Here is a 23,118-nt window from a genome sequence, read left to right as displayed (position 1 = left end):
AACTTGCACAATTGGTGGCTGACTAAATACTTTTTTTCCCCACTATCTGCAGCAGGACAACAATGCCATACAAATAACCAATGCCATTACGAACTATATTCAGCATAAAGAAGAACAGTGAGTCCTGGAAGTAATGATATGTCCCCACACAACCCTGACCTTAATATCGTCAAAACTGTCTGGAATTACATGGAGAGACAGTGGGATTTGTGCAAGTCTACATCCACAGAAGATTTGTGATTAGGTTTCTACGATGTTTGGAACAACCTCCCAGCCGAATTCCAGTTTACTTTTATGAATTGATGCTGTTTTGAAAGCGAACAGCAAGGACAGCAAATATTGGTTTGATTTAGATTCCTGTTATTCACTCCACTTTGTATTTTGTTAATTGCTAAAAAAATAAACTAATAACACTTTTAATTTTAAAAGCATTCATTTTTTGCAGCATTTTTTAAATGCCCACCTAAAATATTTGCATAGTACTGTGTACATGTACCGTATGTATATACAGCGAGTGAAATAAGTATTAAACACGTCACAAATTTTCTAAGTAAAGATATTTCTAAAAGTTCCATTGAAGTGAAGTTCTCACCAGATGTCGGTAACAACCCATCCAATCCACACAGGCAAAGAAATAAAAAATGAATTCACCTCACATCAAAAACTACCACATCTAGTATTTTGTATGACTTCCATGATTTTTTAGGACAGCACCAAGTCTTCTAGGCATGGAATGAATAGGTTGGAGACATATTGCAAGATCTGTATTTTTCCATTCTTCAAGAAAGACTTCTTTTAGAGCCTGGATGGAGAGTGATGCTCAACTTGTCTCTTCAGAATTTCCCAATTGGGTCATCCATTGGATCAAGAGACATACTTGGCCACTGAATCACTTTCACCCTGTTGGTCTTCATAAAGGCAACCATGTCCTTAGATGTGTGTTTTGGATCTACCAAAGACATAGCGTAATGGTAGCATCTTCTCTTTCAATATGAAGCAATACATCTGTAAATTCATGATGCCATCATTGAAATTTAGTTCTCCAATGCCAGCAGCACTCATGCAGCCACACAAAAAGAAACTGCCACCACCATGGTTCACTGTAGGCACCATGCATTTCTCTGGGTACTCCTCATCTTTGCGACACAATACAGTTTTAAAGCCATCAGTTCCAAAAATGTTATCTTGTTCTCATCACTCTAGAGTATAGATTCCCAATAGTCTTCATATTTTCAGCATGTGTCCTGGCAAAGTGTAGGCAAACGTTTTTGTTCATGGGCTCTAGGAAATGTTTCCATTGTGGACAATACCTATGCATGCCATTCCTCTGGACTGTACAGCATATTGTGTCACAGGAAACACTCACCTAGTTTGGCTTTCAACTTCTTTAGCAAACTGCAGTGAACTTGCTTGTTCATTTATTTCATCTCTTCTCATCGGAAGATGCTCTTGATTAGGTGTTAACTTCTGTGGTAGCCTGGTTGTCTCTGTGAGATGGTTGTTTTTCCATCTTTGTTACATTTTTGTATCACTTTTGCTACAGAAATCTGACTTATAAGTAAAGCTTTGCTGCTCTTCTTGTATCCTTCAACTTTCTAATGTAAAGAAACTGTTTTCTTTCTCAGATATTGTGACATTTCTCTTCCATGTGGTGCCATTGCTAACAGCATGAAATGGGAAGGGTTTTTCTTTGTTTAGTAATGCTCTTTTACAGTCAACTGTCTGCTGGACACTTGTTTAATGAATAATTAGACTTATCTATGGTTGAATTGTTATTTAGAATTTTGTAGCTTAAACTCTAGCTTTGCTCCTAAGACTTTCACTGGCGTGTACTCAGTTTTGCAATATGGCTTTCAATGAATTTGTTACTTTTTTTGGTGTGCAAAATAAATCTTGTTTGCAATCAACAGCTCACATTTGTGTATTTTCTATTATGGTATCTCATAAAAAGTGTTGACTCTGAAAGAAAACTAAAGATCTTCAGACAAGTCTGTCAGGGTATACCCAGGGCCATAACAATCGTGGTTGTAGAGGATGCGACCGGGCTTGTGCGGATGGGGGGCCCACCGATGCCAGCTCAAACGTAAACTGGATGTGCATCTTTGGACACACATTCAGCTGATGTATATTGTGGCGCTGAGACTCGTCGGGCCCGTGCGCTTCAATACATACTGCAGCCAATCAGAGGCCAGCGACTGACGTTGGTGTGCACTTGAGTAGGGGTGCATGACAGTGACATCATGCGTTCCCATCGCTTGCACACTGAAGTCAGCTGCCGGCTTCAGAAGAGGACACCGTGTGGCAGGGGAGCAGAGGGAAGGTGAGTAGAATCATTTATTTTTTTATGCATTAAAGAACAGCGGCAGAACAGAGATATACTGTACACTGCTCAAAAAAATAAAGGGAACACTTAAACAACAGAATAAAACGCCAAGTGAATCAAACTTCTGTGAAATCAAACTGTCCACTTAGGAAGCAACACTGATTGACAATCAATTTCACATGCTGTTGTGCAAATGGAATAGACAATAGATGGAAATTATTGGCAATTATCAAGACACCCTCAATAAAGGAGCCGTTCTGCAGGTGGGGACCACAGACCACATCTCAGTACCAATGCTTTCTGGCTGATGTTTTGGTCACTTTTGAATGTTGGTTGGGCTTTCACACTCGTGGTAGCATGAGATGGACTCATTCTACCAGAGAAGAAGTTGCTCAGGTAGTGCAGCTCATCCAGGATGGCACATCAATGCGATCTGTGGCAAGAAGGTTTGCTGTGTCTATCAGCTTAGTGTCCAGAGGCTGGAGGCGCTACCAGGAGACAGGCCAGTACACCAAGAAACATGGAGGGGGCCATAGGAGGGCAACAACCCAGCAGCAGGACCGCTACCTTCACCTTTGTGCAAGGAGGAACAGGAGGAGCACTGCCAGAGCCCTGCAAAATGACCTCCAGCAGGCCACAAATGTGCATGTGTCTGCACAAACGGTTAGAAACCGACTCCATGAGGGTGGTATGAGGGCCCGACGTCCACACATGGGGGTTGTGCCCACAGCCCAACACCGTGCAGAACGCTTTGCATTTGCCACAGAACACCAGGATTGGGAAAGTCGCCACTGGCGACCTGTGCTCTTCACAGATGAAAGCAGGTTCACACTGAGCACATGTGACAGACGTAACAGAGTCTGGAGACGCCGTGGAGAGCGATCTGCTGCCTGCAACATCCTTCAGCATGACCGGTTTGGCAGTGGGTCAGTAATGGTGTGGGGTGGTATTTCTTTGGAGGGCCGCACAGTCCTCCGTGTGCTCACCAGAGGTAGCCTGACTGGCTTTAGGTACCGAGATGAGATCCTCAGACCCCTTGTGAGACCATATGCTGGTGCGGTTGGCCCTGGGTTCCTTCTAATGCAGGACAATGCCCGACCTCATGTAGCTGGAGTGTGTGTGTCAGCAGTTCCTGCAAGATGAAGGCATTGAAGCTATGGACTGGTCTGCCCGTTCCCCTGACCTGAATCCGATTGAGCACATCTGGGACATCATGTCTCCCTCCATCCACAAACGTCACGTTGCACCACAGACTATACATATATACCAGGATGGAGGACTTATATATTTATATATACCAGGATGGGGCCAGGATAAGGGACATATATACCAGGTTAGGAGACATATATACTAGGATCGGCCCAGGATGGGGGACGTTACTACATAATGGGGAGGGGAGGAAACTTGTACGTCCTGTGAGGCAGTGACCGGGATTGTATACAAGAGACGTTATATATCCCCCAGAATGTGTACAGAGACCTATTTTGTGCATTGGAGTGCATTGCAGTCACAAACTCACCTGCGGCTGCAATGCAGGAATGAAGTTGAGCATTGACCTGGTCAGGCTATCTGGCTAAGGCGGATTAGTAAAACCCGGCAGGGCCTTCATTTGTTGGAGGAGGCTACAGGAAGGCCGTGGGGCGGCCTCCTCCCTCCAACCCGGGTTTTCCAGTGGCTCTTGCCACAGGTCCTTTAAAAACCCTGCATTAAGGATTAGTGTTGTTCAGTGTTGGGACCTGCTAGGAAAGCTTGGCAGGCCTGTGTGTAGCTGAACCTACGCCTGGGAAGGCTCTGCACTCGTCAGACTCTGAGCGGCCCGGCGCGGCCGTTGCCCACGGCAACCGTTGTTATGGACTGATGTTAACCCGGCTGTGAACCGGAGAACTTTCTGTTTTACCCGTGAGTGCTGAATAAAAGGAGCTTATGTTGGACTTGCTTGGGTCACTGCCTCAGTTACTGCACGGTGTGAACACCGCTACCTTACAGCTTGGTGGAGAATGCGGGCATTGTGACTGAGGCATACCCCACCGGCAGCTGTATGACCACAATCCGGCTGGCCACCTTTCAGTCCAACCCTGTGGACAAAATGGAGGAGCTGTTAAGGCAATTGGTCCTCACGCAGTGGCAGCAACAGGAGCAGTTCAAGCAGCAGCAGTACACCAATGAGCTGATCGTGCAGCAGCTCACAGCCCTGCGGGAAACGCCGACGGCACCAGCCCCGGAACGTCGAGAGGCCCGGGACAAGGCTCGCTCATCATTGATGAAGATGGGAATCGGAGGACGACGTGGAAGCCTTCCTGTCCATCTACGAAAGCACAGCATGGCGGAAAAACCTACCAGCCGGCCAGTGGGTGGAAGTGGTGGCTCTGTTTTTGGTCGACGATGCCCAGAAGGCCTACTTCGACCTCAGTCGGGAGGACGCCCAGGACTACCAGAGGCTCAAAGGTAAGATCCTTGCCCTTCTGGGGGTCAATACATACATGAGGGCTCAGCGCGTATTTTCATGGGCCTATGTGGAGACCCGACTCGCCCGGTCTCAGGCTTATTAACTTTTGCAGATGGTAAAGAGGTGGTTCCAGCCTGAGTCTTTGACACCAGCCCAGATGGTGGAGAGGGTGGTGGTCGAATAGCTGGTGAGGACTCTGCCGGCCGCTATCCAACATTGGGTGGGGCAAGGGGACCCCAGTACCCTCGACCAGGTGGTCAGCCTGATGGAGTGCTACTCGGCCACTCAGGACTTTATCCGGGACTCTGCCCTCTCGCGGCTGTCACGCCGATCCCTGCCAACCCTGGAACCGGGAAAGGGGTCGCGTCCCTCTGCTGAGGACAGTCAGCACTGTACCTGTTCTGAAGGGGTACCCCGGAGTGAGAGTGTCAGTAGACCGGTTCCCTATCCAAACGTTCATAAGACCAAACAGTACCTCCACCATTAGGTGCTGGCGGTGTCAGGGGCCAGGACATGTGGTTGCTAACTGCCCCCTGAATACGGAACCCATGGACTGCGGGTATAACTGCCGGGTCTCAATGTACGCCCAGACCGGCTGCACTGCGAGTGCTGACCCCTCGGACAGTGAACCTCAACTGTGCCAGGTACTGGTTAATGGGTACCCCACGGAGGCCCTCCTAGACTCGGGGAACCTAGTGACTTTGGTACATGGGTCGCTGGTGGCAGGAGACAACCCCACTGGATGGACAGTCGGGGTTGTGTGTATTCATGGGGACCTCCGAGAGTACCCAACCGCTGAGGTAGTTTTGTCCACGCCATGTGGTGACATAAAACATGTGGTGGGGGTGGTAAAAACCCTTCCCTATGGGACTATGTTGGAAAGAGACTTGCCCCTGTTCTGGACTCTGTGGAAAAACAAAATCCACTCTCCCCCGGTAAAATTTGTTACAGGCGCTGTACCCGACGAACCCGAGTCAGGGGTACCTGCCGTAGGGGTATCCAACCTAGGGACAGAGTGTGACCCCGATAGGTCTCCCCTAGAGGTGCTAGCAGGAGAGGTCGAGGAGACCCCATCGATCCCAGAGCTGGAAGTGACGCGGGACACGTTTGGGACAGCTCAGCTACATGATCCCACCCTAACTCGGGCACGGGAAAGGGTGTTAGAGGTAAATGGCGTATCTCAACAGCCTGATGCAGATACTGTATTTCCACGCATGGTAGTCAATGGTGAGTTGCTCTATAGGGTAGACAAAATCAGGGATGAGATCGTGTAACAGTTAGCGGTACCCAGTCGTACCGTCGGGCGGTTCTGGAGATGGCACACACACACCTGCTGGGTGGACACTTAGGGGTTAAAAAGATGCAAGAACATATCTTGCAGCTGTTATTTTGGCCTGGGATTTATGTGGAGGTCCAAAAGTACTGTGAATCCTGCCCCGAATGTCAACTGACCACACCCATCGCCAGTTTCCGTAGCCCATTGGTACCTCTGCCAGTGATAGAGGTACCTTTTGAACAGATTGCAATGGACTTGGTAGGGCCCATTGTAAAATCCGCTCGTGGCCACCAACATATACTTGTAGTCATTGACTATGCCACCCGATACCCAGAGACTGTACCGCTACTCCACACCTTGGCGAAACTGATTACACGGGAGCTGTTTGCCATGTACTGTCGCCTTGGGCTACCTAAGGAGATCCTGACGGATCAAGGGACCCCTTTTATGTCCAAGGTGACGAGAGAACTGTGCAAACTGCTAAAAATAAAAACAATTGCGCACCTCGGTGTACCACCCTCAAACCGATGGGCTAGTAGAACGGTTCAATAAAACCCTCAAGTCCATGTTAAAAAAGGTGGTTTCTAAGGACGGAAGGGATTGGGACATGTTGCTACCCTATTTGATGTTCGCCGTCCGTAAGGTACCCCAGACTTCCACAGAGTTCTCTCCCTTTGAGTTATTGTACAGCAGACACCCTAGGGGTCTGTTGGACGTAGCCAAAGACACGTGGGAACAAGAGCCGACTCCACATAGGAGTATAATTGAACATGTGGTTAGTGTGCAGGACCGGATCGTGGCGGTCATGCCCATCTTGAAAGAACATCTGTTAGTTGCCCAGGCAGCACAGAAGCGTACATATAATAAAAGAGCCACGGTCAGGTCTTTTAACAAGGGCGATCGGGTGTTAGTACTGGTACCCACAGCCGAGAGTAAGCTCCTGGCCAAGTGGCAAGGGCCATATGAGGTTCGAGAAAAGGTGGGGGAGGTAAATTACCGGAAGGAGGAAATCTGAGCCCCTTTATCATGTAAACCTGCTAAAACCTTGGAAAGATCGAGAGTGTTTAGTTACAGACGTCACTCCGGGCATATCGCCAGAGAGTTCTCTACCTTTAGCCAGGGATGCGTCCAGGGGAGAGATCAGGATAAGTGATGCTCTCACTAAACAGCAGCGATGGGAGGATCGCCCGCTGGTGCAGCAGAATACCGACGTGTTCTCAGAGCTACCGGGTAGGACTACGGTTCTCCAACATGACATTGTCACCGAACCTGGGGTAAGGGTACGAATGAGACCATACCGGGTACCCAAAGCCCGGAGGCAAGCCATCACGGCTGAAGTAAAACAAATGCTCTAGTTTGGCGTCATCGAGGAATCAGATCTTTATCCAATGCCCAAGGTGGATGAGCTGATTGAGAGACTGGGGCAGACCCAGTACTTTACTACGCTCGATCTCACCAAGGGTTACTGGCAGGTACCTCTCACAAAATCGGAGAAGGAAAAGAAGCCTTCATAACTCCGGAGGGTCTATACCACTACGTGGTCTTACTTTTTGGGTTACATGGGGCCCAGGCTACATTCCAGACGCTGATGGACATAGCGCTCAAGCCTAATCAGGAGTACCCGTCCGCATATCTAGATGATATTATCATCTTTAGCTGGCATACACACTTATCCCAGGTACAAGCGGTGCTGGATTCTCTCAGAGCCACGGGGTTAACAGCTAACCCAAAAAAATGTGCGATAGGGCTAGAGGAAGCCCGATATTTGGGGTGTGATTGGCCGAGGAGTTATCAAGCCCAAAATCAATAAAGTTGAGGCCATTAAAAACTGGACTAAACCGTTAAGTACAAAACAGATTAGGGCGTTCCTTGGCATCCTTGGGCATTACCGCCGGTTTATACCTAATTTTGTGGGGAAAACGGCGACCCTGACCGATCTCTTGAAAGGGAAAAAATCGGTAATGGTTCGGTGGAACCCTCAGGCAGAAAAAGCCTTTCAGTCCCTGAAACTGGCCCTGTGTGGACAGCCGGTCCTCATCAGCCCCAACTTCAAGGAAACCTTCATTGTACAGACAGATGCCTTGGAGGTAGTCCTCGGGGCGGTATTGTCACAAAAAGTGAATGGTGAAGAGCACCCGGTCACCTACTTGAGTAGAAAGCTTATCCCGGAAGAGAAAAACTATAGCGTGGTAGAGAAGGCGTGTTTGGCTATTAAGTGGGCCTTGGAATCGCTACGTTATTATTTACTCGGGCGTCAGTTCTGCTTGGTGACGGACCATTCACCCTTGGTATGGATGAGGAATGCCAAGGAGAGGAATGTGTGAGTCACCATGTGGTTCCTGTCACTGCAAAATTTCAGTTTCTCTGTAGAACATCACCCTGGGAAGTCGCAGGCAAACGCGGATGCCCTGTCCTGGGCACCCTGTATGGTGACAAATGTTCAACCCCACAAGTTTGAACAGAGGGGGGGGTATGTGAGGCAGTGACCGGGATCGTATACGAGGGACTTTATATATCCCCCAGAATGTGTACAGAGACCTATTAAATCCATTGGAGTGCATTGCAGTCATAAACTCACCTGCGGCTGCAATGCAGGAATGAAGGTGAGCATGGACCTGGTCAGGCTATCTGGCTAAGGAAGATTAGTAAAACCCGGCAGGGCCTTCATTTGTTGGAGGAGGCTACAGGAAGGCAGTGGGGCGGCCTCCTCCCTCCAACCTGAGTTTTCCAGTGGCTCTTGCCACAGGTCCTTTGAAAACCCTGCATTAAGGATTAGTGTTGTCCAGTGTTGGGACCTGCTAGGCAAATATCAGGAAAGCTTGGCAGGCCTGTGTGTAGCTGAACCTACGCCTGGGAAGGCTTTGCACCCATCAGGCTCTCAGCGGCCCGGCGTGGCCGTTGCCCACGGCAACCGTTGTTATGGACTGATGCTAACCCGGCTGCGAACCAGAGGACTTTCTGTTTTACCCGTGAGTGCTGAATGAAAGCTGCTTATGTTGGACTTGCTTGGGTCACTGCCTCAGTTAGTGCACGGTGTGAACACCGCCGCCTTACTGTCCCCATAGGATTTAGAACACTACAAGGGCCCATATATCTGATAAACATGCGGGGCGGAGTGGGCAGGGGGGGCCAGTTCCAAATTTTGCACCTTGGCCCATCAGACTCTAGTTATGCCAGTGGGTGTACTCAGTCATGCTGAGCACTATGTGTATACTGTATAATACCAGTATGTAAAACTATATGTGTATAGTTTTATATAATTATATACTAGTAGTAGTATTATACTTTCTAAGCTTGTTTCATATGGCTGAGTTTTGGGAAAAGATTTCCCAATTTTCCTTGTGCATTCTTAGTAATAAACGTGCAGTTACAGCTTGGATCAAAAATATTACCTTGTCAATTAATCATTGTAATAATTGTAATATTATAGAATATGGTTCTAGGGTGGAATGAAGTGCTTTATGGGACCACCATACTTTATATGGTTCCATGCATTTCTTTATCATGTGCATTAGTCTTGCAATTGGTTGTACTTCAGCACATCTTACTTTGTAAATTTCTAACAATTTATCTGTTTGGACTATGACACTTATAACCTTCTCTTTTACTCTTCAGAGTATCCTAAAAAGTAGATTCACAAACACTAACGCTGAGAAACATTCCCATATTAATGGCTCATGGCCCTTTGCCAGTAAACAATTTAGGAGAGAGAAACTATTAAAGGACAGTAAATGATTATATTTTACTTTCATCATATTTAACGCATTAGTATTTATTAGATGTAAGTATTTACGGCCCCTTCGATTATTTGCACCTGGTAGTCATTTACTTAATTGATATTAGAGCTTTTCTAAATGCTCCACTGGGGGATTGTATTCTAGACGGCTCAAGGAGACATTACAATATATTACTTGATAGAAAATTATCGTTCCAGAAATATCTATCCAGTGGGTTTTATATGTCTTATATTAATTAGGATAATTAATTATTAAAAGTTAAGTAATTCTTCTTTGTTTCGCTGATAACCTAACACAAAATGCATGCCCAAGAGTTGTCCTTCTATGTGAAGTTCTTAAATATTACATGGATAATAGAAATATAGAATCCAGTGTCGTCTATTTGTTATAGAGGTTGAAGTCAGCACGTAAGGAAATTTTCTGCTCTGTTGACATCTTATCCAACCAATAAATTTTTAAGTGAAGCGTTCTTCACATGCATTTCCGCATGCGGGTTGACAAGCGCTTTCCAAGCGATTTTAGCATCACTTGGAAAGTGCTTGACAACTTGGTCACACTATATAAATCCATGCAACCGGCATGGATTTATATAGTGTGACCGAGAGAATGTAAAAAAATAAATATATAATTACCTTCTGTTGGCCCCCGGTGTCTTTATCCGATGCTTCCTGGCTTGCCGGCAGCTTGTGGTAGACTAAAAGGACCTGCCATGACATCATTTAGTCATGTGATGGGTCACGCTACCGCTGACGTCATGGCTGGTCCTTTTTAGACCATCGCGAACTGCCGGCAAGCCAGGACACATCGCTATGGAGACCGGGGGCCATCAGAAGGTAAGTATAATGTATATATTTTTTATTTTATTCTTTTTTTTACAGGTACTATGGTACTCGGGTCTGGAGGAGAGTCTCCACTTCTCCAGACCCGGGTACCATCCGCACATGAGCCGCATGATATATCCGCATGTGCACATGTAGTCATGCGGATATTAAGCGTTCCAATGCAAGTCAATGGCGGCAAAAATGCCGTGATTCCGCAAAATAATTGGTAGTGCTGCTTTTTTTTCCGCAATGATAATCCGCAGCGGAAATTTCCGCAGTATGCACGCAGTACATGCGGATTATCATTGGGGAACATGGCAGGCCTTCTACCAAGCGGTTTTTAAGCGTTTCTGATGCGGAATTGCCGCTGCGGAAACGCTTAAAAAACGCATAGTGGGCACACAGCCTTAAACTGTACTTGTCATATATTTTTCTTATATATAAATGCGCCCTTAAAGAATGAAAGGAGATGAGGTGCATATGTTCAATCCCATTCTTAGGAATGATGGGAATCGCACTGAATAATAATAGAGATGAGTGAATTAATTCGAATGATATTGAATTCTGCTTGAATTTTACAACAATCCACGTTTGCCAAAATGTGGATTTTTTTTATTCGCTTCTGTGCGGATTCAGCTGATTTTTCTAAAAAATAAAGGGTCATCAAAAGGTTAAAAAACATAAAAATCCTTATACTCACCTTACCGTTCACCTCTCCAGTCCCTCAGCTTTTCGCTCTTGCCCAGTCCTGATCTTCTTTGTTGCGCTGCTCGCACTGAAATCCCCAACTGTGATGAGGCCCAAGGGTTTCAGCGCAAGCAGCAGTAATAAGAAGTTATGACAGAGACTGGACAGATGACAGTGAAGAGCGGAGGGTCCGGAATGGTCAGCAGTAAGGTGAGTATAAGGATTTTTTGTTTGTTTTTACATCTTAGGCCATGGCCTCACTATCAGTATTTGGTCAGTATTTGATCAGTATTCTTTCTCAGGAGTAGGAGCCAAAACCAGGTGAGGAACAATCAGAGAAAAGGTATAATAGAAACAAGTCACCAATTCTGCATTTATCACCCACTCCTGGTTTTAGCTCCAACTCCTGAGAAAAAATACTGACCTAATACTGACCAAATACTGATAGTGGGGCTGTGGTCTTACATTTATTATGCTCTGGGATCTAGATAGACCCCAGAGCATAACAAGAAATATTAAGTTTGCGGAGAATAACTTAAATTCTGCCTAATCAGCTCATCTCTAAGGCTACCAAATACTGATAGTGGGGCCGTGGCCTAATCTGTACGATAGGTGATAACTTCACACAAACCCTTCAGTAGAGAAATATTGAGATGAGAAATCTGTCTTGGGTAATACAAACAGAAGATTGGGAGGATTGGAAGCCAATTACAGTCAAGTGATGAGAGACTGCATTTGGGGGAAGGAAGGGAGAGAAATCTGATTGGCACTGACCCCACTGCAAAGCTGTAGTATCAAATGAGGATTCGCCAACCCACTCAGCACAAATTTACAGAAAACTGTAAAGGCAAAGGAAGTACCCAAAAATATAATGTCTACACAATATTTCCAGCCTCTCTTTCCAATGCCTCACAACTGTCTCATTATTTTTAGAGCTTTCCCTTAATCTGGATGGATTAAAAGAGGGGCTAATGCAGATATGCATTCAAGGGGTAGTCTATGAAGGGGTTCCTATTAAAGCACAACTCCAGCAATTTTTTTTTTATTTCACACTGGAGTGGTGCTACTAATGTAAGTTCCCTGACCCTAGAAATATACAGTTAGGTCCATATATATTTGGACAGAGACAACATTTTTCTAATTTTGGTTCTAGACATTACCACAATGAATTTTAAACAAAACAATTCCGATGCAGTTGAAGTTCAGACTTTCAGCTTTCATTTGAGGGTATCCACATTAAAATTGGATGAAGGGTTTAGGAGTTTCAGCTCCTTAACATGTGCCACCCTGTTTTTAAAGGGACCAAAAGTAATTGGACAATTGACTCCAAGGCTATTTTATGGACAGGTGTGGGCAATCCCTTGGTTATGTCATTCTCAATTAAGCAGATAAAAGTCCTGGAGTTGATTTGAGGTGTGGTGCTTGCATTTGGAAGGTTTTGGTGTGAAGTAAACATGCTTTCAAAGGAGCTCTCCATGCAGGTGAAACAAGCCATCCTTAAGCTGCAAAAACAGAAAAAACCCATCCGAGAAATTGCTACAATATTATGAGTGGCAAATTCTACAGTTTTGTACATCCTGAGAAAGAAAGAAAGCACTGGTGAACTAATCAATGCAAAAAGACCTGGGCACCCACGGAAGACAACAGTGGTGGATGATCGCAGAATAATCTCCATAGTGAAGAGAAACCCCTTCACAACAGCCAACCAAGTGAACAACACTCTCCAGGAGGTAGGCGTATCAATATCCAAATCTACCATAAAGAGAAGACTGCATGAAAGTAAATACAGAGGATTCACTGCACGGTGCAAGCCACTCATAAGCATCAAGAATAAAAAGGCTAGACTGGACTTTGCTAAAAAACATCTGAAAAAGCCAGCACAGTTCTGGAAGAACATTGTTTGGACAGATGAAACCAAGATCAACCTCTACCAGAATGATGGAAAGAGAAAATTATGGCAAAGGTGTGGTACAGCTCATGATCCAAAGCATACCACATCATCTGTAAAACACGGCGGAGTCAGTGTGATGGCTTGGGCATGCATGGCTGCCAGTGGCACTGGGTCACTAGTGTTTATTGATGATGTGACACAGGACAGAAGCAGCCGAATTAATTCTGATGTATTCAGAGCCATACTGTGTGCTCAGATCCAGCCAAATGCAGCCAAACTGATTGGTCGTCGTTTCATACTACAGATGGACAATGACCCAAAACATAAAGCCAAAGCAACCCAAGAGCAACCCAAGTCACCTGATCTCAACCCAATTGAGCATGCATTTCAATTGTTAAAGACTAAACTTCAGACAGAAAGGCCCACAAACAAACAGCAACTGAAAACCACCGCAGTGAAGGCCTGGCAGAGCATCAAAAAGGAGGAAACACAGCGTCTGGTGATGTCCATGAGTTCAAGACTTCAGGCAGTCATTGCCAACAAAGGGTTTTCAACCAAGTACTAGAAATTAACATTTTATTTACAATTATTTAAGCTGTCCAATTACTTTTGGTCCCTTTAAAAACAGGGTGGCACATGTTATGGAGCTGAAACTCCTAAACCCTTCATCCAATTTTAATGTGGATACCCGCAAATGAAAGCTGAAAGTCTGAACTTCAACTGCATCTGAATTGTTTTGTTTAAAATTCATTGTGGTAATGTCTAGAACCAAAATTAGAAAAATGTTGTCTCTGTCCAAATATATAAGGACCTAACTGTACTTACCAGCCACCATCTTCAGCTCTTCCCAGCTCCACTCCGGTCCCGCGGCACCATCTTTTGACCGCAACTTTTGCCTGACTGTATGTCACAAGTAATGGTTACAAGTCACCAGTGTAAGTCTATGAAAGCCTCGTTCTGGCCTCTTTCTGGCTCTCATAGACTTATATTGAGTAGTGACTTCCAGCTTACCCATCAAACACTGGAGCGAACCAGCAGAAGACGACTGGAGTGGTGTCAAGAACAGAAGAAGATGGCGACTGGTGAGCATATTACTAGGGGCAGAAAACATGCATTAGTGAAACCACTCCAGCGGTAAAATGAAAAAAAATTGCTGGAGTGGTGCTTTAAGGAGTACTCTATGTGGGCTTAACATGTACCAAAATGTAAGATTGAAATGGTTTCAGAATGCTTTACTTGTTTTATCGTCATATAAGTTCTAATAGGTTATTAGTCCCAGCATTTTATTTATGAACCGGGAAGAGCAGTATGAGCAGCGTAAGACAGTCATCCCAGACAGGAGTGTAGCGTAGGGTGTGGATTGTGGGAGGACACACACAAAAAAGGTTCATTTAAATAGTGATTATTATAAAATAACAGCATCATACACAAAATGACTAACATACCACTACATCATTTGCTTAGTAGCACAGGACTGCTGTGTTCTGTCCCCTTTTAAGGTCTACACATTTTTACAGTACATAGGAATCCATTTTTATATCTTTGCTCAGTTTTATAGCAGTATTCAGTGCCTGGAATAATGAATACTTCCTACAAAACATTTTTATGTTGTTTATCCCTTTTCTGCCAATATTAAATTAAAAGCAAAATTGCTGAATTTATATATGTAGGGATTTTTGATAGTTTCCAATGGACACCGATAAGATTGTAATTACCATTCCCCATTATAATGTAACTATATTTACTAATGTGTCTCCTGATGTACAAATGTGTTTTGTGTAGGAGCTCTAAGAGATTACGTTAACGGGTGTTCTCCTCCTGCAAGACAATAGCTTCTAGAAGATAGAATGAACTGTCACCATTACATTAAGGAACCTTAATGAGCCAGTAATGTTGTTATAATTGCCACATTGTGGTGGCTGTTAGAGTAACTGTAATCGCTGTACTGTGGTTTAAAAAAAAAATGCCTGCCTCATCACAAAATAAGAAGGGAATGGTTCCCGGTGTGTCTTAGATCACTATCCCTGAAACAAACTCTGGTTTTAATGGTTATCTGAATTGGCTGCACTTTTTATTATAGGCGTGAAGGTGCATTTATAAAAGCGGTATCATATACACGTGGGATGTCACTACACCGCAAATATCTTTAGATTGAACCTCAATGTTGTAGGAAATTACATGAATAACAATTTCCTTATATATTGTATTACTGAACATGCCCACTGTAGATGCAAGAACTTACTGATACCGGAGAATGAAAAGTTACCTTGTAGTCTTCCTGTAGACTTCAGACACAGTATGTAGTAGATAGACTTTCCATACTGAAGTATCTGCATCCACCCAAGTTTGTGTGATCTATTGTTAGGCTCAGCTTTTGAGGTGGATCCACTAAGCCCCAGGTCCAGCAGGCGGGTGGGCAAATAGGGAGCTAGAACTTGGCAGACACTGGAAGTTCAGGACCCGTGAAGTGTAACAAAGCAAGGATGAATGCAATATGAACAGCAGAAGTTGCTGCCAATGAATAAATACAGAGATAGCAGAGCGAGTGTTAACCTGCAGAGCTGTAGGTATACAGAATCAGAAAGTTGGAGCCCAAATGATGAAACTGTAGCGCCCCGAGGGCTCGGCCGCTACAGGGGTATTGCACCTCACCCAGAGGTGTGATATCCCACTCCCGGGTAAGGATGGTGTGTGGACCAGGGCTCGGTTAGCTGCATACCGCACACACACCCCATTTCCGGGGGACAGCTCAACGGTGCTCCCATTAGTACAGTAATGCAGGCACAACAGACCATGTCCCTGGCTGGAGTGGGGAGGGGGAGGAAAACCCAGTGATGTAGGAGCAGATAGGGGTTGGGTTTCTGGGCATAGGTAGGAGCCCATTGGTTGCAAGTCACCTGGGCTCATGGTCAGAGGGAGGTATATAAGGTGGGCACCATCTTAGATCTAGGTTCAGTCTTAGAGAGGAGGTGACAGAGCAGGGCCTCTGTGGAGCTCTGCTCCGGAGGCGGGCCTAGCCTGTGAGGCCAGAGCCAGCAGAAAAGACAGGAACAGAAATGAAAGGAAGAAAGGAACAGAACACCAAGAGAGGCCCAGAGACACGAAGGCAGAAGGAACCCGAAAGGCCCAGGAGATTGTGGGTGACGGGTTGGCAGAACAGGGTACCGGATCCCAAGTTGGTGGAGGCGACTAATCCTCAGCCAAAGACCGGCGGTCGCGATCATATCTTGGTGCGACCCCTCACTACATCCACCAGGAAAGCATACCACATAGGGTCAGGGAAACTGGAGATAGGTTTCGCCAATAGAAGGCCCGAGGAAGCTGGACAAAGGTGGGTCACTGGTGAGGACGGCCAGAGAAAGGAAAGGAAGGGAGCGCTGTGCCCCGCTCTGGAATTGCCTGAGAGTTGACCGAGTCCCTCACCTGGTGGATGCAGCACGGCTTGGGCAGTCATCGTCTGCAGGATTGACACGAATAACAACTGTGAGTAAAGCATTGGAAACTGCAACCCCACGTCTCTGTGTTTCATCGCGGCACCAGCACCATCAGTACTGGGACGCTCACACCATCACCCCCATCATCCATACTAGCTGCCCTGAGGCAATACTCCTCCCGTGGGGAGTTATCCCATACTTGGCTGCGCTTACAACATCAGCCTCAGCGGCCTGCAGCGCAGCGGCGGTCCCCACTGACCGCAATCCACGGGTGGCGTAGTCTGACATTTGTTATTACACTAAGACTGCCACTGGTTTGACCACCCTGAGCCACGGACCGGGTCGCCGCCACACGGAGACTACCACCCCCAGCATCCCACCGGGTTCCCCACGCGGCCCAGGGGGCGAGTCAGCTTTGGCGTAGTCGGCAGGATCGTTACCAACCCGCCACAAACGGGTATTGCGTGCCTGAGAAAGACTGTACACATACCTTAAAAGAGAGGTTTCCCGCCATTTTCAGCCGTCTCCCGCCATCCGGAGCCGTTTCCCGCCATCTTCAGTCGATTCCCGCCATCTTCAGCTGTTTTCCCGCCATCCGCAGTTTTCCCACCATCGAACGCCATCTTCGGGCCGCCGCGCGGGAAGAAGAGGGGCGTGGACGCCGAAAGCATGCGAGACCTGAAGCCCCGTCCTACGCACTGACGCTGCGCAAGGTCCTGGAAGGGAGAGAGAGCGATGCTGACGTCACCAGAGCGCGACGCAAGGTCCTCAACCCCGACGATCGCCTGCGGAGCCGCGGCCTACTGAGAAGAAGCAACAGAAGGTAGGCCGGCGGTCGCGATCATATCTTGGTGCGACCCCTCACTACACCTACTAGAAAGGCATACCACATAGGGTCAGGGAGGTGAGCACGAAGCCCTCCCAAGAGAAGGCCCACGGGAGCTGGACAGACGTAGTGTCACTGGTGGGGCACGGCCAGAGAAAGGAGTAGAAGGGAGTCCTGTGACTCACTCTGGAATTCCCTGGGGGTTGACCGAGCCCCCCTTCCTGGTGGACGCAGCACGCTTGGGCAGTCATTGCCCGCGGAATGACTTGGGACATAAAGAACTGTGAGTAAAGAACTTGAACTGCAATCCCACGTCTCTGTGCTTCATCGCCGCACCAGCACTACTAGTGCTGGGACGCCCGTGCACCATCACATCCATCATCCACATTCTCTGCCCTGGGGCTGCACTCTTCCCGTGGGGAGTCACACTACCTCAGCTGCATACACCATCAGCCCCAGCGGTCTGCCTTGCAGCGGCGGTCCGCACTGACCGCAAACCACGGGTGGCGTAGTCGGACAATTAACCTAAAATCCCCCACAAAATACCGCCATTGGCCTGACCACCCTGAGCCACGGGACCGGGTCACCGCCACGGATACTACAACCCCCCAGAGAAGCCCGGCTCCGGGTGCCCCTCGGCCCAGGGGGCGAGTCAAAACACACCAAACACGAGACACTAGATGCTTAATCCTATTAGTGGACCAAAATAGGTCTAGAGACATGATGTCATTGAGCCACACTGGGCAACTTGCAAAATCCAACGTGGAGCCCAACAGAGGGCAGCAGATCCTGGGGAAGGAAGCAGAGTCTGGGATACCCGGGACAGGTGTGTAACTTCAATTTAGATAGATACCGTCACAGCTTATACACCATTATTTGGACTACAGACAACTGATGTTGCTCAGCCGTATAAGGAAACAGTTCCATTAGCTTTGACACTACTTGAATGCCGAAAATATGGCAGCCTCTATTACTGATTGGCACCAAATGTTCTACTCTCAGGGATAGTTCAAGTTTGTATGGTGCTGATGCCATGTCATGAAAATGTATGTAATAATGATAGCTATTTATTTATTTTACTCACATAGCACAATTCATTTCCACAGTGCTTTACAGACATTATCATCACTGTCCCCATTGGGGCTCACAATCTAGATTCCCTATCAGTCTTTGGAGTGTGGGAGGAAACTGGAGAACCCACACAAACACAGAGAGAACATACAAACTCCTTTCAGATGTTGTCCTTGGTGGGATTACAACTCAGGACCCCAGATCTGCAAGGCTACAGTGCTAACCAGTGAGCCACTGTGTATGTATTTAAATCCCCAAGTAACTAATGAACTGATTCATTATTGCATCTGCACCTATTTTGTGGTCTAGTTACTCCTGTTTAAAGCCAGATTATTCTTTTAAGCTGCACCTATTTTGAAGTCTATTTTATACCCGTAGTTCTGTCTTTTTCTCTATTTGCCATTGTTGGTGTGTTTTTTGTAATCCAGATGTTTTCAGGCAATTCATTATTTGCGACTTTTTAAAAAGGTGCAACATTTTTGCACAAATGTTAATTCAGTCGCCCCCCCTGGAGTGATTTTTCTTGTACCCCAGAATTCTTTTTTTGTTGTTGCAAACATTAGAATTAGATTTTGCACAAAATGCTTGAACTCGCACCTGCCATTTTGAAGAATAGTGATCTAAAAATGGCGTATAGGCACATATGAGGTTGTGAAATTGGGGTCAGGAGATCCGAAGACAGTTTGTGCAACACAGGCCATGCTGAGATCGTGATCCGTGGTTGTGTGAATGCAGCCCAAGTACCTAAACCTGGATATTAACAGTACTAGCTATTTGCTGTGTCTGCAAACCATCAGTTTAATAAAATGTGCCCTTTCTCTGTCTAAATGGAAAGCTAACAGCCATTGTACTGCTGATCCTCAAGCCTGTTTGGTCAATATATTATGTTACTTTGCTGAAGAAAAGAGTATTTGGAAACAAATAGCAATCAATGGGCGAGAGCAGGAGACTATAATTGCATCATTTTGGCTGAATTGGCTTTCTGAGATTCAGTGTCTCCATAGTGTCATACAGTTGACTCCCTCTCGTGATTTCCTATTTCCTAAAAGCAAATTTACCCCAAATTGTTCTCTTATAAAATGAGGTGAATTGGAAATAAGGGATTAATTGTGCCATCATTGCACCCAATAGCAGGTTTGGTCCCTGAACCGGTTATAATGGGAGTTTCTGCATACTGTACAATATGTTGGGAGCTTATATACCAGTTTTTGTCTCTCCCTGGTTATATAAAGAAGCAGTAAAGCATAAAATGAACACAAAGACCCACTGATATCTCTGCGAAAGTGCGTCTAACCTATTTTGACAATGTACTTTATTTCTCAGTTGCTAAAGTATATGTTGATTGCATAAATGATTTAATCAAGGTTGGATTTGTTACATATACTTGATAAATTGTATTAAAATAAGAGTTTAGACCTCGTCCCAAGCACCCCATACACCATTACAATGGCAACCCACAGGCTTGTCCAACACTCCTGTGCTTACAAAAGACGGCATACTCTTCCATATAGGCAATGCTTCTAATGAGAAAAAGTCCATAATACTTCATGTGTTTGAACATACCATAATATTATTTTTCCCATGGATTCATTTAGGTTGAGGAGGAAAATATAATTCTATGTCACTCAATATGGACACCGAAAAATGGACTCCTATTAGGTATATTTGGCAGAATGTGTTTGGGTTGTTGTGACAAAACGCTGTTAAAGGGAATCTGTCACCAGGATTTTGCTACCCTATCAGACAGCTGCATGATGTAGGGGTAGAGACCCTGATTCCAGAGATGTATCATTTACTTTACTGGTTTCTGCAGTTTTCATAAAATGACTGTTTTATCTGCTGCACGCATCTGAACGCTGAGCTCTGTATAACCCCACCCACACCACTGATTGTTAGCTTGCTGTGTACACTGTGCATAGGCTGAAAGCTGTCAATCAGGGGTGATAGGGGTGGGGATATACAGAGCTCTTGGATATAGCGGACTAACTAGCAGCAGGTTTACCAGTCCTCTAGTGATCATTTCCTGCTGATGAAACTGTGATTTTATCAAAACTAAATCAAGCAGCCCAGTAAGTGACACATCGCTGGAATCAGGGTCTCTGTCTCTAAATGATGCTGCTCCCAGATCACATAGCTAAAACCTGGCTACAGATTCCCTTTAAGAAGGGATGAGGCAGTGTATAAGACTCTATTGTGGTCTAGTTCACAGGATTGTCCCCGCAAAATCAGGAGCATTAGCATGTATGACTGTATGAAGTTAGTGCAGTAATTGCTGTTGTTGCACTGCTGTCACAGGCTGAACCCTTACAGAGGTGGTACTTGCTTCTTGGAAGGGGGTGCACTCTGATTGCGCCGGACACCCTGTGGCTTAGGAACATACTCCATTAGCATAGGTATGGCATGCATGCTGCTGTCCTTAGACCTGCATCTGAGAGCTTTAGCACTCTGCTCCCAATTAGGATTCATTTATATAGCTACAGGAAAAATATATCTTTGTGCCGTGTTAGCCAGTATATGCCTGATGAAGAGACCTGATAGCCTGGAAAGCAAAGCTGCTATTTCTTACCATTTTTTCAGTTACCTATTAAAAGGTATCAACCATTGAGGACACTCAAATTGTAATATTTTTCAATATAGCTTAGCTATAGCTTTGGCTAGTTGTGATTTGATGCCTGTGCAAGGCATCATAGGACATGTAATTACAGCTAAATCCTGGGGTCAGTGATCCAGTGAGAATCGGGGTGTTAGGGTTCTCATCGGAGAAAGAAGAAGAACACCGTCATTATATAAGCTACCTTTTGGGTGATGGTTTGGAATTTATCTGTAAATCATTTGTCCATGTTTCACCTATTGACACAAATGCTACAAGTGTAGTTTATATCTGATAATGGATATAATCTGTGTGTGAAAACTCACTTTAAGGTGACTTTCACACAGTCAGTATTTGATCAGTATTTTACCTCAGTATTTGTAAGCCAAAACCAGAAGTGGAACAATCAGAGGAAAGGTATAATGGAAACACGTCACCACTTCTGTATTTATCAGCAACTTCTGGTTTTAGCTTACAAATACTGAGGTAAAATGCTGATCAAATACTGAACATGTGAACGCAACCTAAGGCCTCATGCACATGGCCGTATTATTGGTCTGAGGACCATTGTTAGTCTATGGGGTCATGACTCATTTTTTTCCTCAGACAAGGTCTGTCCGAGGTAAAAAGTCACAGCATGCTCCAGTTCGATCTGATATTCGAAACACACTCAGCCATGCAAGTCAATGAGTCTGTGGAAAACATCTAACTACCCTTGGATGACATCTGAGTGCAATCCGATTTCCACAGAATGGCCACGGCCCCGCTATCAGTATTTGGTCAGTATTCAGTCAGTATTTTTTCTCAGGAGTGGGAACCAAAACCAGGAGTGGGTGATAAATGCAGAATTGGTGACTTGTTTCTATTATACCTTTTCTCTGATTGTTCCTCACCTGGTTTTGGCTTCCACTCCTGAGAAAAAATACTGACTGAATACTGACCAAATACTGATAATGGGGCCGCGGCCAATGAGAATTCTTTTTTCCATCTTCTCCTCATCTGAGAAAATCATATCACACAATAATCAAATTCAGATCAGACTGTGATTTGCATAATGAACCCGATTCTCTCAGATGAGAGACCCTCGCCTAAGAGTGAAAACAATATTCCCATCAATGGAATCATACTATTGTACAATGGTGAAACAGATCGTTTCCACAATGCCATGAGTCTTCTGCATTCACCTTGGCAGACTATTCTAAAGTAGCCACTAGAATGCTCTCCATATTGTGCACCGGTATAATAGTAATCAGTATTATCTGTGACTCACTAGAGCCATGCTTGTCTGTATGTTGCGTCTGTCTCGAAGCCATTTTACAAATACTCAGTTCCTATTCTGATGTTACAAGGCCCTTTCTTTAATTACAGAATGGCTACAATAATGGCTCTAACTTATAACTTCTTACAATTTCATCCACCTCACGAGCCAGGTTTTATTTAGCTACACTGGCAGCAATCATTGCCAACTGAGAGAGCTGGCATGGGACGTATCAAGATGTGCTAGACAAAATTACCTTTCTACTGTTCCGGGTCACTCCTCCTTTGGATTAGAGTTAAGATGACAAATAAATGCCACTGAAAGGAGTTAAGTGAACTGCTACATGGCTCTGCGGGCTTTCAATCTTGTAGGCTCTAGTATGACCTACAGTAGCAGGAGAAAATGATCCAATTCAGCGCCACGCTATTTATCCCCTGCGAGTCCTCTACTGCAGGCTTAATCATTGGAACACAAGACGTGGGAAGAACATATTGTATTTCTAAAAGTCTGATTCTGCATCACAAAGAGATTGCAATTTTTAATTTTGGAACATACAGTGGCAATAATGCAGATGTCTTATCATTTAGCACATACGGTCCAGTGCCTTGGCATGTGAGGAACCTACACATTGTTGTGAGGACACAACATAGTCACATAGATTTAGGTTATTCTCCATTCGTAGTTTTCTACCTTATTGGCACAGGAAAAAAATATTCATGAAATTTCTTCTAAATGATTATAATCAAACACTACTCTCC

The 23,118-nt window shown here is 45.4% G+C and overlaps 1 protein-coding gene across 3 annotated transcripts in view; it reads left to right on the top strand.

Moving 5' to 3' along the window:
- The window catches only part of HS3ST5 (heparan sulfate-glucosamine 3-sulfotransferase 5), a 468,752-nt gene that overhangs the window by 269,089 nt on the left and 176,545 nt on the right, over positions 1–23,118 (top strand). The gene's annotated exons all lie outside the window — the stretch shown is intronic.

The sequence above is a fragment of the Phyllobates terribilis genome, unplaced genomic scaffold (assembly GCF_046119375.1).
Source record: "Phyllobates terribilis strain yellow unplaced genomic scaffold, ASM4611937v1 Scaffold_3__8_contigs__length_932513732, whole genome shotgun sequence".
NCBI classification, from domain to species: Eukaryota; Metazoa; Chordata; class Amphibia; order Anura; family Dendrobatidae; genus Phyllobates; species Phyllobates terribilis.
This window is presented reverse-complemented; position numbering and strand designations above follow the sequence as displayed.